Source organism: Brachyhypopomus gauderio, chromosome 3 (genome assembly GCF_052324685.1).
Source record: "Brachyhypopomus gauderio isolate BG-103 chromosome 3, BGAUD_0.2, whole genome shotgun sequence".
In the NCBI taxonomy this organism is placed as follows: domain Eukaryota; kingdom Metazoa; phylum Chordata; class Actinopteri; order Gymnotiformes; family Hypopomidae; genus Brachyhypopomus; species Brachyhypopomus gauderio.
In genome coordinates this window covers 14,458,965-14,473,174 of record NC_135213.1, presented here as the reverse complement: position 1 = coordinate 14,473,174, position 14,210 = coordinate 14,458,965, and positions in this window count along the sequence as shown.

Below are 14,210 nucleotides of genomic sequence, written 5' to 3'. Positions count from 1 at the left end.
AGATGCAAAATGAGTCATGGCTTAGGATTTACAGCACTCTTTGGCATGTAGAAACAATTTTCTTTGCAGTTTGACCTTTAGCACATAACAAAAGTGTATTCTCCCATAACTCCTCCTGGTTGACTCCTGACGGTGCTCCCAGGGTTCACCGTGCTGCCCTCTCCCCTGTCCTCCTCCACCCCCCACCCCCACCTGCACAGCTGCGCGACCCCTGCATGACCCCTCTGAGAGAGCTATGCCAGCAATGGCAGCTATGTCAAAACCTGTCCTGTGTTCCAGGTTATCCCCCTGCTGGAGCAAAACCGCAACCTTGGCTGGTGAGGACATTCTCATGGAGTCCCATAGGATGGGTTTTGAAGATTCTCTCTCAGGTCTAAAGAAGAACTCCAGCTGGTGTTAATGGAACACCATGCACATTTGAGGCTACGTGGGTGAACTGGAGGGATAAAATGGTTAAATGGGTTTTTGTGTGTGTATTTCTAACATTCAAATAATATGATGTCTTGTGTGGCACAGCTGGATTTCAGATGTGTGACATGACACAGAAAGCTGTCACATTTAACTTGGAAATAATGAAAGATAGTAGCAGCCCAAGGAAGATTTTTTTTAAAGGTTTGCCTTCTCATCATAACAGAGTGTAGTAAGCGTGGGGCTGTGGGACGTGGGGCTATGGGGTGTGGGGTTGTGGGGTGTGGGGTTGTGGATTTGTGGGGCTGTGGGTTTGTGGGGATGTGGGGTGTGGGGTTGTGGGTTGTGGGGTGTGGTGTTGTGGGGTGTGGTGTTGTGGGGTGTGGGGTTGTGGGTTGTGGTGTTGTGGGGTGTGGGGCTGTGGGTTGTGGGGTGTAGTGTTGTGGGTTGTGGTGTTGTGGGGTGTGGTGCTGTGGCTTGTGGGGTGTGGTGTTGTGGGGTTGTGGGGTTGTGGGGTGTGGTGTTGTGGGGTGTGGTGTTGTTGGCTGTGGGGTTGTGGTGTTGTGGGTTGTGGGGTTGTGGGGTGTGGTGTTGTGGGGTTGTGGTGTTGTGGGGTGTGGTGTTGTGGGTTGTGGGGTTGTGGGTTGTGGGGTGTGGTGTTGTGGGTTGTGGTGTTGTGGGGTGTGGTGTTGTGGGGTGTGGTGTTGTGGGTTGTGGGGTTGTGGGGTGTGGGGTGTGGTGTTTTGGGCTGTGGTGTTGTGGGGTTGTGGGGTGTGGTGTTGTGGGGTTGTGGGGTGTGGTGTTGTGGGGTTGTGGGGTTGTTGTTGTGACTGCGGATTATTTTGGGGGGTTTCGTCCCTTTGGCTGATGTTGTGTGTGTGTCTAGTGAATGAGTGAGAGTTGGGGGCACGTAATGGGGTGGGTGGTAACCTGGCGGGGGGGCGCTTTGGCCTGGATGTAAAATCAGTTTCAGTTTTGGTTAAATAAACGAGGCACCGTGACGTTCACATTGTGCTAAGAATGAAGTGAGTGACTCCGTTGTCTTATTAAAGAGTTCACGTTACAACAGTTGTGGGGTGTGGTGTTGTGGGGTGTGGGGTGTGGTGTTGTGGGGTGTGGGGTGTGGTGTTGTGGGTTGTGGTGTTGTGGGTTGTGGGGTGTGGTGTGGTGTTGTGGGGTGTGGTGTTGTGGGTTGTGGGGTGTGGTGTTGTGGTGTTGTGGGCTGTGGTGTTGTGGGGTGTGGTGTTGTGGGTTTGTGGGGTTGTGGGGTTGTGGGGTGTGGGGTGTGGTGTTGTGGTGTTGTGGGTTTGTGGGGTTGTGGGGTGTGGGGTGTGGTGTTGTGGGGTGTGGGGTGTGGTGTTGTGGTGTTGTGGGGTGTGGGGTGTAGTGTTGTGGGGTTGTGGGGTGTGGTGTTGTGGGTTTGTGGGGTTGTGGGTTTGTGGGGTTGTGGGGTTGTGGGGTGTGGTGTTGTGGGGTGTGGTGTTGTGATGTTGTGGGGTGTGGGGTGTGGTGTTGTGGGGTGTGGGGTGTGGGTTTGTGGGGTTGTGGGGTTGTGGGGTGTGGTGTTGTGGTGTTGTGGTGTTGTGGTGTTGTGGGGTGTGGGGTGTGGTGTTGTGGTGTTGTGGGGTGTGGGGTGTGGGTTTGTGGGGGTGTGGGGTTGTGGGGTTGTGGAGTGTGGGGTGAGGAGTTGTGGGGTGTGGGGCTGTAGGTTGTTCTTGATATTTTTCCAGATTTTCTTTTTTCACATTTTTCTTGTTTTACTAAAAATAGCCAAGCATGGCAGGTGATCAGAGAGCTGGTCTTGTTTTATTCGCCCTTGATGACTCCTCACGTCGACTCTTCCCTACAGAGAGGGGAGAGAGGGAGGGGTACAGCATGAAAGGAAGGTTAGAAGATCACAGGTTCCCATGTACATGTCAGTCTATGGAGACTGGTGCCGGTTCTGAGAGATGTTATTAGTCAGATTAAAACATGGAACATAACTATTGTTTAGGGCGTGTGCCAAAAAACTACAGGCCAAACTCCTTGGGAGAGAGTGATTAAGCCTGCGTAATCGTCTTCTCCGTCTCACTGCATTGGTAGCGCTGTCACATCTGGTGGTCCATTTGGCAGGGGACCAGATCTGTCTGGGCTCCATCCTGCTGGATTGGAAATACAATGAGAAGCAGCTAGATGAGCATCAGAGACACGTGTTAGTTAATGTGCTTCATGTTTGTAGCTCATTTGAAGGGGAAAAAGTGTTGTAATGATCCTGAGATTGAGCTTACATTTAAGCATCTTTAAGACTAAGAATATTCACTAGATGCTTGCCAGTCAAGTTTAAATGAATACATGGATGGATGGATGGATGGATGGATGGATCTTTTCTACTTTGCTTCAGTTCTCTTTTACAAAATGGAAATATCTCAAGCCTTTGTTCAAAGGTTTTCTCTAAACCATGATCCAACTCTTCCATCAGCTTAAGAACTCTTTCATTATGAGGTGTAACTAATTATAGAGTAAATCATTACACTGCAGCATACAGTGTCATCAAGTAACGCATGACAGTCACAACCTCCTGTCAGAAACACATTGTTTAATATATACATATGCATGTGTTTTCCAGTTTGAAAGCAAGTCTATTGAAAAGTCAGGCACAGTGTGGTAATGTCAAAATTTTGGGGGTTCGAATTCTTCTGTATTTCCAGCTTTGCTCAGAAACGGGTGTCTCCACTGCACCTAAGCCAGTAACTAGTACGTTATTTTTTTCTTTCACTATCTTCCACAAGAGGTCAGGAAAGTGCCATCATAACAGGCATCTAGCTTCACCACCAGGAGGCACAATTGCCATTTGCAGACAGCAGAAGAAACAGGCTGAAATCTACATTAGCACATATACACTCACCTGTTCAGCTGTTTGCTGACATGACCTAACATGATTTGACAAACGAATGGTATTCACCCACTTTCACAATAATTTCTCTCTTACTTTACACACATATAACATACAGCATGTATATTCAATAGATGTAGCAAACGAATCATGCAAATATATGTTTTTAATGCGTTTGCTGTTTACAAGCTTTCTAATCTCCATAATTGTCTTCCTTCATAAATAAATACTTGGTGCTCAGCAGAGTTTTTTTTTAACATGCTGGCCAGCTTGTTAGATTCATATTTCAAGGCCTGGAGCTTTTGTAGTCTTTGTTATCTGCCTACACACAGGATAGAATATTTACCAGTCCAGGCACATGCTCCATTCTCAGTTGTACGCTCTCTCCTCTCCTGCCTCACTGGAGCTGATGGATCATATGGTGTTAAGGGTAAAAAAATCTTCATGCAGAGATCCATGATAAAGGCAGCCAGCCAGTCTTAAGGGCCTGAGGCTTTAGATCACAAATTAGCATCAGTTCAGTAACTGAGATGTTAAATGTGAAAACTTCTACTTTACGGATGATTTCTATTTGTTGATTCGTCGATAATTGTTCATTCATTTTAATTTTGTATTTATTTATGGAGTAATTTGCCATTTCCATTTCAGATGAATGTTTGTGTCAATCAGTACTCCTCACAGATAGAGGTCTCATTCTGGGGCACCAGCGGGGAGAAAGAGTATGTCTATCTTCGGAGACATGGTGAGATTCACTCTGACAGCTGCCTGATTCTCTTCACACTTTCTCCTTCATGGAAGATAAAAAGAGGTTCAGGTGTTTGAAGGAGTTATAAAGCGTAATAAAGGTTTTTAATAACATATCTACGCATTTGTGAGCACTGTGGGTTTATACAAATCTGATGTTTTTTTGTATTTTCCCCTTTGAGGTACGTTTCTACACCACACTTGCAGTTCTTAATATGGCCATCTTATGAGCACGTACATATGATTTAGATTCATTTTCAACAGACCGATATTCCTGAATGGAGCAAACCTGTGATCGAGGCCCCTCAGAGCTCACCACAGTGGGCTTTCTGCAGCTGCACAAACCAGGGGCTTCCATCCAGCATAATGCTTCTCTTTTCTGGAGGTGTTTTAGCCAATGGCGTTCCTCTTTGCTAACTCCATTATGCCGCAATGAAAAGAAGCCGCGAAAATGCCGGCGAGCGAGCCGTTCCTTCACGCTCCATCACTCTGCTGTTTCTTTCTCCCCCTGTGCTGCTCCTCCAATCAAACCCATCAAACCACATTAACTTGCCAGGCCAAACAATGACCTGAGCGTTGAGGCGAAGGAGGGAGGAGGAAGCGGAGCGGAAAGGAAAGAGGTGAACGTGTTTCATTGTGAGGAGAAACGGGAGCAAAATGAAGCTACGGCTGCTCACAACCGCAGTCCGTAGAACCGCAGAAGCTCATCAAACATCCAACATGTATTATTTGTGTTTTTGGCATGAACCTCTGGCTGAACTGTGCAAACCGGGTTCTGGAGGATTCTAACCAGCCCTTGTACTTTAGCCTGATGCCAAAACAACTCGTGAGCCAAATAAAGACGCAGCTGTCTGAGGCAAACGCTGAACCTAGAAGAAGCTTGCACAGCAGCCCAGCGGTTGATGAATCCGAAAGTCATGGTAAAGTCATGGTAAAGTCATGGTTAAGTCATGGTTAAGTCATGGTAAAGTCATGGTAAAGTCATGTTAAAGTCATGGTTAAGTCTCATGTCCTTCATTTCACTGCACCGATCCTTCCCAATCATTACATGTGGGCGGATTACGACTTCATAACATTCACATTGTGATTTGATCAGTGGATTGGTCTGGGCCATTAACGGAATACTAACTGCAAGCTGAATGGGAGAAAATGTTAGCGTGGCATCAGAGATATTATCCTGTGTTTAGCTGGAAGCTAGGAGATAACTCAAACGAATGGCCCGAGGTCTTGAGCGGTTTTAAAAAGGATGTCCACTGTGGTTTTCTCTGTTTGTTTTGTCACTAGGTCTTACCAGTTGCTAGGAAACAGATTGATTAGAAAACATTCAACCAGACTTTCAGCTATGAACAGGTTGTTCTTTAATACATTCTTTCCCCGCACACTCACACGTTAACATAGTTTCACATTAAACATTCACCTTCGCATGTCTGCACGTCTGTAGCATGTGACATGTTCTTTTACATGAAAGGGTCGAACAGGCCGTTGAAACACATGAGCCAGGGGAGATTATTGCTCCAGAATGAGTGATAGGAAGTGTAGATCCCATCAGCACTGAGGACCATTGCGCACTGATCAGTGGAAGGTCTGCTGATAAGCAAACATGAAGGGACCGCTGAGAGTGTAACTCGTTTGAGGCAGAAAGGGTTAATCCAGAACCCCGTATTCTTATCATCTGAAGCCTTTAATGTATACATGAATCATATGAATGTGTGATGAAGGTTCGATAGGGTCAGGGCTATTTCAGATGTGAAGTGTTTAATATTTTATTGTGGAATATTCTGCAGAGATAACTCTTAAGCTGTTTTTCTTCTCCTCGCTCAAATGCCATGATGCCTCGGTGCTCTGTGCTCACTATGGAACTGACGTGACTGGGAGGCTCCCCGCTCATGCAGATTAGTATGTGATTAAGAATCTGATTATAATCTGCTGTTTTTATTTTTGCTTTGTTTCCTATTTGCACTTTGTTAAAGTACAGCAGAGTTTTTTTCCCCCTAACTGTGATGCATTAGAAATGGTTATTGGTATTTTGTGCAGTCTTAAAAGGCTGTAAATTCAGCTAGACTATATGTTCATAAACTCCCTCTGAAGGCTATTTATATTTGAGTTGTTTTGTGTGCAACAGTGATTTGGGAAAGATTCTGACTGAACTCATGGTCTATTATGATGCTTATTGTGAAATCCCTTCTTGGTGTTTCAGTCAAGGTTCAGTTCTTTTTCCTCTTTTAAAAGAAGAAGAGCTGAAGATCTCGGGTAAATCTGTTCTCTGTAGCAGTTATTCTCTAAGAAGCCATCATTCATCACACATGATACATACTGAAAAAGTTTTTGCAGAGAAAATTCTCTTTAATTCTTGTTTAACCAAGCTAAGTGCTTTTAACAGTCAAAAAGGGAATATACTTATTTGCTTTTAGTGATAACATTTTTTGTTTTGTATGGGAGGATGTGAAGCAGGAATGTTTAAAATCTAAGTTACTCTTTATTTTCCTCTGATATTCTCAGCTGATTAGGGAACTATTTGCTCCTTGACCCTGAGGAAGGAAACAAAGTTGTCAGCCGGTCTGGGCAGGTGATATGTGTTTATTTCCCAACGCCTGAGTTTCCAGATGCTACCAGAGTTGTTACCAGAAACTGGGCCAATTGACCCAGTGATAACTAGACACTGCCAAACCAACTGTGATGTGGCTGTGATTGAGAATTGGACAATGTTCAATGTTTGATTAAACGGTTACTAAATACACATATCCAAATATTCAGGGCCTGGTTGGCAAAAGACACGACCACAAGGAAGAGAAGAGTGGTGATCACACTGCGCGTGCCTGCAGTCAAAATGATCTTAAGACTACAAAGCTCTCTGGGAAATTTAGCTGTGATATGTAAAATTGCTAATAGGGGTTATTACAGATTACTGAAATTATCAGTCAACAATCTATTCTGAAAATATGATTTGAATCAAAGCCTAAGGAGGAATCTATTACTAAAGTCTGCAGCAAAGAAGTACATGAAGGAGAGATTCTGTCTTTGCATTCTCGTTTTGGGGTGTTCCGACCACTCGTGTGCGTGTGAGATGTTTGATGAGGACTAAGGCCTCGCTGGCAGGTGTCCATGGTTACACCAGCAGGTGAATCTCACTCTTTACTCAGTGCAGGTGTTAATTCATTCTCACACACCAATCTGAGCCCACGCCCCTCCTTCCCCCGGTCATATTCAGCATCCTGACCTCTGCTTTTGTTTTGAGATCAAATGCATGTTGATCTTCTCTGAGATGGTGTGCAAAAAATGTGGACTTTCTCCAGAGGGACTTTGTAAGTGAATGCAAGTCCTCTCTGATCTCTCTCTTTCTCATATTAGCATAGGTGCAAGACGGGCATGAATATTATGGTCTTTAAGTCTCATATGGGGTCTAGTTGTTTGCAGTACTGGATTAAATGTATACCTTACTTCAGAGTTAACTCACCCTAGTTTAGATTAATCTGTGATGGCTAGTTATGGTCCTGGCATACCCTCGCACAACATATTAACCTTTTTTGCTGCAAAGTGAACTGTAATTAATGAGCTGCCCCAAGTCACGTGAATTGATCCAGAAGAGGCACTAGTCTGAGGTGCAGGGAAAATCAGTACAGGGAGTTCAAGTAGAGGAAATAGGGACGAACTGTTCTAAACATATCACCCGTCACTTAATATCGGTCATGTCCTAATCATCAGTTGCCTTTATGAGAGCATGAGATTAGAACACAGGTCATTAGTGTTGGAGCTAATGTAACAGCAACAACACACTTTCTTTTTGATTAGTGCAAATTCAATATATATCACTGAGTGTGCAGCATTGAATTTTGTTATTTATTTCATTGCATATCAGTCAAATAAATATAGTCCAGATAAAAACAAGAGAAAATAGACGGCAGTGAAACATTTAAACGTAAAATGTACAAGGTACAATGTATAAATTGCTATTATGTGGAGACATTGCTTTAAGAACAAAAAATGATGTTATCATCCCACATGGATGTCCTTGTGATTTCTCAATTCTTCTGCATTTCCATGTTTTAGTAACTATGTTAAATTGTAGCTGTAAAATTAAATTGTAAATGGAAAAGTCCATGAAATGGTTGTTTTCAGTTTTGCAAATGAGCCTTCTGCTAGGTAGAAAGATGTGGGCTCTCTAGTACCCTAAGAGCATGGTAATCATGGCCAAGCTCACTAGGAGCTCAAAAAAGCAGCATTTAGCTCCTTCTCTTAGACAGAACCTGGCCAGAGAGTCTTATGAGTACCCTGACATTAGACATTTTTAATTAGAGATTATAAATTTAGCTCAGGCATTGTTTGTTTTTTTTACCTCTGTGGAACAGTATTGTATCCATCTATTTTATGTTTTATTGCTTATCTCCCATCTGCTACTTGATTTTCCAGAATATTTTTTGTATTTCATTTATATATTTAATTTAATGTGTTGTCTTTCAAGTAAACTTGCCTTGTCATATACATTTAGTATTATATAACTCATTCTTTTGATAATTTATTTATGTCATGTGGCAAATTCAGTTTAAAGTAAAATATAGTAGACTTCAATGAAATGCTAGTCGTAGATTTAAATGGTGTGTAATAGAATGATGTACTTGTAGAAATATGGTCATATATAAGTACAGTTTCCAATGTTAGTGTTTTGTGTTTTGCCCTTAAAGTTTTGAAGCCAAGAGAGTTTAGGAAAATGATGAGAAAGTCTTTCAGTGTCTAAGCACTTAAATGGGAGTTCTAATCAAATGGACTGCTGTATTTGATTTGAGACATCCAAACAAAGGAACTTTTGATTGAAAACAACAAATCCAGAACGGTCCTGGTGAAGTCCGAAAATGAAATCAAACCAGAACCCGAAAGCACAAACCAAGCATGGAGAAACCAGAGAATGAGATGAACAGGCAAACAAGGAAACACGGAACACAGAGATATGAATCACAGAGACCGCAGCGCTAGAAGAGGAGACTAAGATATCATATTGAATGCTGTGCAGCAGACAAGCTTTCATTATCTTGGTTTTGCAGATACTTGTCTTGCTGGGCTTATTGTGCAGTACTTTGTTATGGCATTCAGAACCTTGTACAAATATACAATGTTATGGTGCCGACACTTTGCAGAACCTGCTGATAAATAATCGGACCTATTACATCAGACAGTGCCTTGTAAAATATGGGGAACCTGACAGTGGGTGCTTTCAGTCAACCGTTTGGCCACATTTATATGCGGCTACTTACTCTTTGCAATTTTGCTGACCTGAATCTGGTGAAACAGTTGGGGTCCCAGCCCCAATAAAAACAAGGAGAACGCCCAAAGGAAACAAGGCACATGCATCTTCCTTAACACTTGAACTACAGTGCAGGTGTTTCATGACACTAACTAACTGCAAAAAAAAAAATCAGCTTTGGTTGTGAAATGGCATTTTGCTCACAATTAATTATAAAGCAGAATTATGAAGTATAATATTTATTTGCAAACAAACAAAAAGGCAAACAAAATATCCCATGGCCCTCATTAGAGAAAAGGCTCTTTACTGGAGACGTCCTTGAACCCATCTTAGAGACTCCAGGCTAGAGCTCTCCTGATGGAATTGTAGTCACATGCCTACACGCTTGCTTGAACAGCTTTTGGAAATCCTCCATGGGATCAGCGCTGAGAAGAATTACACTGTCATCATGAGAAGTTATTTTCTTCTACACTACAGGCCAACTGTCTGGAGTCAATTAGAGAATTACATGCAAGGATGAAACACGTATTGTTACTCAAACCTCTTTGCGTTTACGACATATTAGTAACTGAAGGAAGATGAATGAATATCCCACTGTTCATATCACAGGAACATTAAGCTGCTCAGTATTGCCAACATGACATGCACATCACCAGAAAACAACTAAAACATACAGACACATGCACACAAATCCTCACTGTCAGTGTGCTGAGTTTCCACAGAACTGTTTCCTGTCCATCGCATGCTAGAGTTGCTGTCACACGACTGGCTGGTGTAAAGTGGGCGGGATCACGGTGATTGATGGTTTAGGGATAATGCATGATTGGCCCTGTGACTAATGACCACAGTGAGTGAGAGTGACATAGCGGGAGAAACATGGAATCAGGAAGTGATTATGGCAGGCAAAAACAAATGACAGCCACTCTGACATCTCTCCCGGTGCATGATGACATGAGACGTGGGTAATGGAGAAAGCCATAGAGACAGAGCTGAAGCCCTGCTGGGCTGCATTGGGGGACCAGGTCTTATCTGAACCTGCACGCCAAACCGGTAGTCACCCTGTGCTCCTGACAGCTCCTCCATACGTCACGCACCATGCTTGAGACACCTGAAATAAGACATCTTTGTGATTTTGCCCTGGGCCATATATTTTTATTTATTTATTTTTTTGCATGCTTGTCCATTTGAGATGGGTATTATCAAACTGTGCCATTAAAGGAGGCACACGTTCAAAGGTTAGAGCTGTTGGGAAGGCCAGTTTTTTTTTCTGGATTCCAGGTTAAGGAAAAGCTTCTCATCTGTCAAGCTCTTTTGAAAATGTCTGCCTAGTTCTTCAGTCACTCACAGCTAACAGCAGAGGCGTCCCACACACTGCTTTGTCAGGTATGCTCCCTGAATAAGAAAACCTCCTTTGCTGGCTATTTGACTCCCTTCCCTGACACTGTCTGACAGGGGAGCGTTTATTCAAATGTAGCACTCACTTACACCTTTCATTGTGTGAAGAGCTGAGCAGAGGACATGATAAGCATTTCAGAGATTTGACAGATCTGGTGCTACTCCTGGAAAAGCGCCCAGAGACCTGCAGACTAGCGCACATTCACAATCTCCTTTAGTTTTTTCAGAATGCAATCAAAGAGCCACGTTTTCTCCTTCTAAGCCAATAGTCATCCACTTTGCACATTTTAACGTGCCTCTCACGTGCACTTCTACTTCCACTGTCCACTTTATTTCTATTTCGCACGTGTCCCATTGTCGGCTCTCCGGGCTGCGGGTATTATCAGACATGACAATTCCTCCAGACGCTGCTATTCATATTCCATCCGGAGAAATGTCACGGTGCCGAAGTGTATCCAGGGGTCAGTGGAGAGGTGGGCAGATGGCCCGGGGTCCTCAGCTGGGTCGCTGCTGGCGGAAATAGGAGCAGACACATGCTGACCTGTGTAGAGCCTGAGTACAATTCAGAAAAGAAAATCTATAAAACTGCTACTCCATCCATATTCTCCTTTTATCAATTTCAGTTGATATTCATCTACACAAGGAACTCAAACATTTGTGAGCATTTAGACGACTGCATAGGAATGGTCTTCAGAAGTAGAGTGATAACATGGACGTAATTTTAATTTCAAAAGTGGGGGGGGGGGGGGGGGGGGGATATGGATTCGTCGCTTCGTTTCGTTTGGTTTTAACCGTAAAAACTGGGGGTACCAAAACCGGCTTTTGGGGGGGGGATAAAAAATGCGCGTATTTATCTTGTTCTAACGCATGCTGGTTGTGGAGTTGAAAGGGAACATTGCGTATTTAAAAAAGCAGCTTAAGACAAAGTCGACACGCAAACGGGAGAGTGAGGCGGTTAGTACGAGAGGGGGGCGTGCGCTAGTGTGGTCATGCGCTAGTGTGCTCGTGCGCTAGTGTGGTCATGCGCAAGTGTGCTCGTGCGCTAGTGTAGTCATGCGCTAGTGTGCTCGTGCGCTAGTGCACTGACATCCATTATGTTCCTACAGAACAAGCCATCTAATAACAAACTTTGCTTCCCTTGCAGATAAAAGAATTGAATTCTCTGCTATTTTCTGTGATGCAGGCTCCTCTGGGATTTCTGTTTTGCAATTAGAGCCACAGAATGACACAGTGCTTCTGCTGAAGCATTAAAGTAACATAATACAAAAAATAATAAAGATTTATGACTAAATTATGCATAATCCATAATCCACAAGTGGACCAATTGCTTCATACTGTGTTCTGTAATAATTCATTGTTTTGTATAAGCTTTGAATATAAAAATAAATATTGTGTATAGCAGTAATTATGAAGCTATGCAGAATGAAAAACCACTCACAATAAACTAAAACCACAGACTCATTTTCTCACGGTTGGAACTCTGCTAAGATTTGCCTGGTTGACTCTGTTAAACATTTTGAAGAGATAAGGTGACCACTTTCAGTTGAAAATGGTGCATTTGTACAGAGAGAGAGAGAGCGAGAACGAGAGATAGAGAGAGAGAGAGAGAGAGAGAGAGAGAGAGAGAGAGAAAGAAAGAGCAATATCATGAGACTAAAGTAGAGGGACAGTGCTGATTCCCTGCTGGAAAACCATCACTTCAGAATGCCCTGAATGTGATGGGCGCATCTTAACCCGCTTCCACGTTTAGACATGGGGAATTGCATACAGGGAACTGGAGATATCCTGCAGGGTTTACTGATTGCACCAGCATTACTAACATGAGGACCATTCACGATGTGAATGGTAAAGGAGTTTGAAATGGAATAGATGCACTTTATGTATTCACAATAGTGTACCTGGAATTGAAATAATAGCAAACTTCATCACCATCATCACAGTAAAAACATCCTCCTCATGTCCATTACATTTTGCAAAAAGATAAAGCAGAGATAAATTGTCGATCCACTACTTGTGTTTCATGTGCTCGTGCAGGAAAATGAACATATTTACAAAGAGAGGGATGGTGCAAGACAAAGGGAGAGAAAAAGGGAGCGAGGGAGACAGAACAAGAGGGAAAAAGAAATAGAAATCAGCGTACTTGCTTGGTCAGCTTTCAAAATATCAGAAAATGGTACTTATCACTCACCACTCTTACCGCTCACATTAAATGACATATAATTACAGTAACAAGGAACAACCTAAAAAAATACCATCCAAAAGGCCACTTTTTTGCTATGTACTACGCCACAGCTGTAAAGGGTAAATCATAATCAGGTAGCAATCAGTAATGAATAATATCACATGGCTCACCTCAGATTATCTAGCTGACTACTATACCTTACTACCTAACTACTGATCAGCCAGCCACTAGCTCAACTGATTAGCTTGTGTGCAACTCACCATAATGATCCCAATGTTTCCCCCACCCCCTCCCCCCAACTCATTCCACAAGAAATATGACAAAAGGATAAAAAACTGTTGGCCATTTGCATTTCAAGGTTATGGTTATGTTCATATTATTGTATTCAACAAACAACCTTAACTATTTTGTAACCTCTAGTACTGTCTGAGCCACTGAATAGCATGATTAGTTTGTAAATTAATTTTGAAATAATTATCTGGCAATGCAATTACCAAACAACAACAATACAGCAACAACAGCACAACCGTGATAACAGAAATATTGTTTTGTAAGGAAAACAAACAGTACATATTTATTGTCTGTTACCAGATGTGTACACAGATTTACGCACCACCTTTGTTCTGTTTTTCCTTTTACATTATATTTAAAAAATGCCTTAATATAATAAGTGAAAAAATTCAGATATAACACATACTAATTTGTAAAAAATATATTGTTGGTGTGAAAACAGCATTTTAATTTTATTCTTTTTCTTTTAGGGATGAAAGTATTTTAAATTGTTCAAAACCTCAGCAAAATAAAAGGTTCACTGTCAAACCGTTATGACCATTTCATGGATTATCTCATGTGTGGCAGTGTCATCTTTCTGTCAGACGAGCCTTATTCATATGAGTCCGTTATAGAGGAGGAGCAGACGCTGGGTTTTCTGAAATAGATTATTAACAAGCATCTTGCAAAAATACTTTGGCCTTTCAAACTGACACATTGTTATCTCAGTTTTGCTAAGGATCAGTGTTATCTGACTGATTCCTCACTGTGAGGATTCTGAAGTAGGTCTTCACACAGCTGGAACGCTGGTGTAATTTTAGCAATGTTTCTGAAGTAAAGAAGCTGAAAAACCAGGGACTAACCACAAAAATGTAGGTTTTTCACAGAGAAAATCTGCACCTTGAATTTGAGCCTCTGTGCCTCCCATCCAAGGACACAAAAGCAAAGCGGTTTGGATATTACAGGGTAACATACTTCAGGCAGTTATCATAACGTGAGAACCCAGCGGAGGCCTTGAGCTGCGCGCAGCCGAGAGGCACGTCCAAGCAGAATACGTGTCAACGTGGTCCTCCATGTTTGAGAAGCCACAGAAGAGCCAGGGT